Below are 5,164 nucleotides of genomic sequence, written 5' to 3'. Positions count from 1 at the left end.
GGAAATGGAGGTTCTCAGCACTGCTCAAAGTGAGACTTTTGAAGTGGCTTTTGGGGCAGGCAGTCTTTGTTATCATTAAAAATGATTTGGTGACTATTTATAATGAAAGCTTTGACAGCATTTAGTGTTCCCAACCTATAAAAGGAAGGACTCTTGTCAGCTGTAATGTTGGTTGTGTGGCAACAGGTTTATGGTATTGGTCATATAGAGCATTGCCTTCTCTTTGACATTGGTGTCTCCAACTAGCAAGTTCTGCAAGCAAGAGAATTCCATCTAAAAATCTATCTACAATGTCTAGATATTGTACTTTCCAGTGCAAGCATAAGCACTAATGAATGCTCCCACTCTGCCATCGTGACTTCTCTTTTTTTTTTTTAAGTTTTGAAGTTACACAGGAAATACAAATATACATGACTGTGATTAATCTCTACTTTGGAAGTCACAGGTGGGTAGTAATAAGAAAAATAATGACTTTAAGAGAAGGCATTTAGTTATCCTTAGTCCTTAAGCTTGCTCTATTAGTACATTTTACTGGTTAAATCAGAAATTTCTTCTAATTCTAATTTCTGCTTGAAATCAATTTCTTGGTTTAAAGATTTCTACTGATTTCTAATTTCCACTTGAAACATTTTTTTTAAATGAGTTTTAAAGAAATCATAGAAGTGTAATATTGTTTATATCTCATTTTAGCACCAGAGCTAGCAGACGAGCTTTAAACCAAAAGCTGTGGTGTTAGTTGACTGGTGAGTGAATTTTCATGTATTTTGGGGCTCTGACCTTTGCAACTATTTGTGTAGCACTCCCACATCTCTTTATTTGTGCAGGCAGATGCTGTACAAACTTCTACCAACTTCTGCTTTTTTTTAGTTTTTTACTTTTTTTACTTTTTTACATGCATTCATGTTTCTGTCTTTGCACACAGTAGACATTATTGTGTTTGGGGGGACTGGGGTAAGAATGCAAAAACAAGGCTGCCCTGGCTTTTAATTTTGGATTTTAACCTAAGTGGCTGTTTCATTCTTGCACTATCATTTTGTATGTGTTAGCTTGTTACAGGGCCCAAAAAAAGGTATTTCTTTGTACAGTCACTTTTCTCTTTAGGTGCAAAGAGATTTCTTCAGATGACTGTGTCACAACATCCCTTTCTATTGCTGACTTCCCTGTTTCAGTGTGTTCTTTGATTTTTTGCTTGGTATATGCAAAATGAAAAGCTGCACTTAAAAATTTGTCACAACATGTCTGAGGAATTGGTTACCAAACCAGATACCTGCTTTCTGACTTTTTGTAGTCAATAACCTATAAAAATTCACTTTTGCAGTCAGATGAGGTGAACTTTAACTCATTCAACTTGTGCAGATTTGTCTGGCATCTCTTTTAATTGTGTCTAGAAATGCTACTCGTTATAATGGGTTCTTGTAGCCCTAAACTCTTCCCTGTTTCTTGGAAGTACCATATAACCATGCAGCATTTTGCATCAGCCAGGGATGTCTAAGATGTTTCTAAGTTCCACAGTGCTTTGGCATTCAGAGTGGTCAGTCAGGTACTGGTGGGACCCTCCTGATTTACCTTTGCTACTCGAGTAACTCGCACACCAGCCCTTAAGGTGCTAGTCAGCTGCAGGAGGAAGGGCCCTGGTATCCACAGGCAGCTGTGTTACAAGGGTGTTTCTTGGGCAGAGGATAGTCCATAGTTTAACCATGGTGCAGCATAGTTGCCTGCAGTGGGTTACAGGCTGGAAACATGGGAATGTGTTCAGAAAGGCTCTTACTGGGCTGCCTGCTGTATTTTAATGCTGGAGATCATAAACGTAACAGAATAAACAAAATTGTTTGCGTTGTGTTATTAATTTGAGGGAGTCTTTTACTTCCTCTGCAGTTAGAGCTAGTGCCCTGCTTTGAAAACGTGCCTGTGCACTAGAACATGGCAGGGTCACAGGACGTCTGAGTGAGTGCAGGTACGCACAGGAGTGCAGGCTGAAAAGGGGGTTTTGTATCAGTGAAAAGGAAACAGACTGTGAAGAGGGAAGAGCAGTTTATTCATGTCTTCACTCAATCTTTGCTCTGATTTTTCATTTGAGAGAGTGGCACCTGATAGACTAGGAATTTTCAAAAAATAACAGGGATTTTGTGTATCTGTTTGTGAGCACACCTGGATGCATTGAATATTTTGCAGTAGTAATTATGTGTGCACACCTGCTGCTTTCAGCCCCAAATCAATTTGCCAGACATGCCTAGAGAGATTTATTTCTCCTATACCTGAAAAAGCTCTTTTAGCTCTGAGTTTTTACTACTCTAAATAAGCCTAAAGAAAAAAAAAAAAAAAGAGGATTTTTTTATTTGTCTTTACTTGAGTCATTGGTATCTCAGACTGAACCGTGGAGTTTGTAGGGGGAGGAGAGTATTTGGATGATATTTTAATAGCAATTTGTTTTTGCTTCAATGTGTGATAGAAATACAAGTGACAGGAGTGGGAACAGGAGAGTTGCTGAATTCTGCTGGAATTTTTCCTGTGGGAATCTGCTAATGTTTTTAATTCTCTGAGAGATTTTTCTAAGGTAATCCTTTTGACATTTACATATTTTAAATGACTCTCATTAAATAAAAGCTTAACGTTTTTATATCAAATGCTGATGTGATGATACTGGGATACCACTGCATAGACATTCAAATGCTTTGAAAATTATTCTAGTTGCAGCCTAAACAAAATAACTTTTGTAAGAGGTATTAATAGTGAATTGTTTTTCAAAATAACATCATTCTGAAGGAAACGCAGTTGTTCTGTCATTTAGTAGAAGCAATTTTTTAGACAAAACTCTTTTTAGTGCATTATGTGTGGTGCACATAGCTGTTTGCTAATTGAAACACTACTTTGAACTTGTGAAACTTGAAATTTTTCTACTGCTCACTCACGTGACAAATCTAGTCTATGCAGGAGCCCAAGGGTTTGCAGTGCACCTTGTGAAAAATACATCTAGTTGTCTGTGTCAGATTGGAGTGTAGCTCAGCCCCAGCAGAAAAATGCTGTTACCAGCACAGGGAAGACTGGCAGAAATAAAAAGCGGAACACCTTTTAAAAAACAAGAGTGTGATGATGAGGTGTTGCATCCCTTACTGGTGTTACCCTCTTGCAAACAAGTAATGCCATGAGCAAAATGATTTCTGTCTTTTAACATTCATTCATAGGAAGCAGTAGTCATAGCATGAGGATATCTCAGGGACAAACATATGGTCTAGCCCTAAGATGCTTTTGAATGAACTTTATTCTGTAGGTTGCACTTTGCTTGTTCAAGCTCTTGAGCCAGATTTTGCTCTCAGACCAGCCTAAATACTAAGCAAATTCATTTAGTTAAATTTGCTGCAGATATCCCCAGTTCACAAGAACAGCTTGGTCTCCCTGAGGCTAGATGGCGTTAACAAGAAAATAAATGTTGTGCTAATTAGAAAACTCATTTTCAGACACCTGGGGTGAAACTTTAAAAAGTCCTAGAGATTTGGGATTGAAATTCATTTGAAAATGAGTCTTATGCTTCTAAATCATCTAGGCACTTTTGAAAAATTTACCCAGGGGCTTCACCAGGGGCACAGTCTTCATATTTAGCGTGTTTATACCTGTCTGCTTAGCAAAGCATGGCATAACCATTATTTATTAGTATTAGTGTACCACAGTGTATTTCGTTATCCTCTAACTACAGGAGAGATACTGAGCTAGCTGGTGAGTTGAAGGTAGGCTAAATGTCTTTTTTTTTTTGAGGATGCTTATGAGTCAGCAGGACCAGATGGATGCTTTCTTGGAATTTCTAAGGCACCTGTGCACCAGATTTCCATCTATTTGTGACCTTGTGGGACTTTCTGTTCATTTAGGTACCTAAGGACTTTTGATTAAACCTTGGTCTTAAGTGACTTGTCCAAGTTTGTGGGTGAAGAAGACAGTGCAGATGCAATTTTATAGTTCAGCGTGTGCTGGAAGAAAAATGAGATGCTTAATATTGTCACACTGCCATTCATCTGCCGTGTCATGACAGGAAGTAATAAGGAGTCATCTCATATGCCAAATAAAAAAAAGTAACATAGGTTTAATATTAAGCCAAATTTCCAGATTCACATATCTGATTAGCCAAAAAACCAAGCAAAGAACCAAACTCCAAGGAGCAAAAAATCACTTTGTTTGCTTACAGCTTGAAAGTGTGTTTTCAGTTGCTAGGTTTTTTCCTATAGCCAGTCTGAGGATTTTTCTGAAGTATTGTCCTTGTAAAGACATGTATTAGTAGCGTCTGTTCCGTGCCAGGTAAAATCCTTCCCACAGCCACGCACACACTTGCTGTCTGTCAGCAAAAACTTCTGTGTCAGTAATTAGAAAAATGCTATTAAAAACCTGCCTTGTAATCCCAGATAGCCTCTGGGTTGACTCCATTCTGTTTTGTCTTCCTTGCTCAGTGTGGTAACCCAGGCTCGCTCCCCCGTGCAGAGGGACCCTGCTCCTCTGAGAAGCCGCCGAACTGCTGCTTTACTGATGGCTCTGCGGTGTCATTCTGAGGGCAGCAGCGTACAGCCATAGTGTCCCAAAGAGGTGACCTCTGCTGACAAAACCTTTAATCTTAACAGGTGAAGCATGTTACAGATGGGCACTTGGGAGCTGGATCTCACCACGGGGGCGAACCTGTACATCATGTAATCATCTGAAAATCTACTCCAGCCTGTCATGAGTCTAGATCATCAGACAACATCATAAAACAGATGAGTCAGGGCACTAAAACATGGAGGTTATCCACTGAGCTCATTATTTTCATACCTAATTACACAGTGCTATTGAGGCAGAACTGTATATTATGCTGAAGAATCCTGTTTCATCACTAGTCCTGAAAGATAATTGTGTTTAATTAGGATCTATAGATACCATGGTGATTACTGATCTATAAACACTCAAGTTAGACCTGCAAATGAGGTGCAATAGCAAGTGTGTCCATTAAACACAATTCAAAAGCTGATACTGAGGTGAGATGACAATTAAAAGTTGAGCTGCTTTAATTTACCATGTAATTTGTAGCACTAGCTCTCTGTTCTGATTCTCTGCAATTCCTCTGCTGTGAGCCAGCCAGCAGAAAACCACCAACACCTGCTGATCTTTCCTTACTAATTTTAGAAATGCTTTTATTTAACCCAGTGAT

Source organism: Merops nubicus, unplaced genomic scaffold, assembly GCF_000691845.1.
Source record: "Merops nubicus isolate BGI_N331 unplaced genomic scaffold, ASM69184v1 scaffold23036, whole genome shotgun sequence".
Taxonomy (NCBI): Eukaryota; Metazoa; Chordata; class Aves; order Coraciiformes; family Meropidae; genus Merops; species Merops nubicus.
This window is presented reverse-complemented; position numbering follows the sequence as displayed.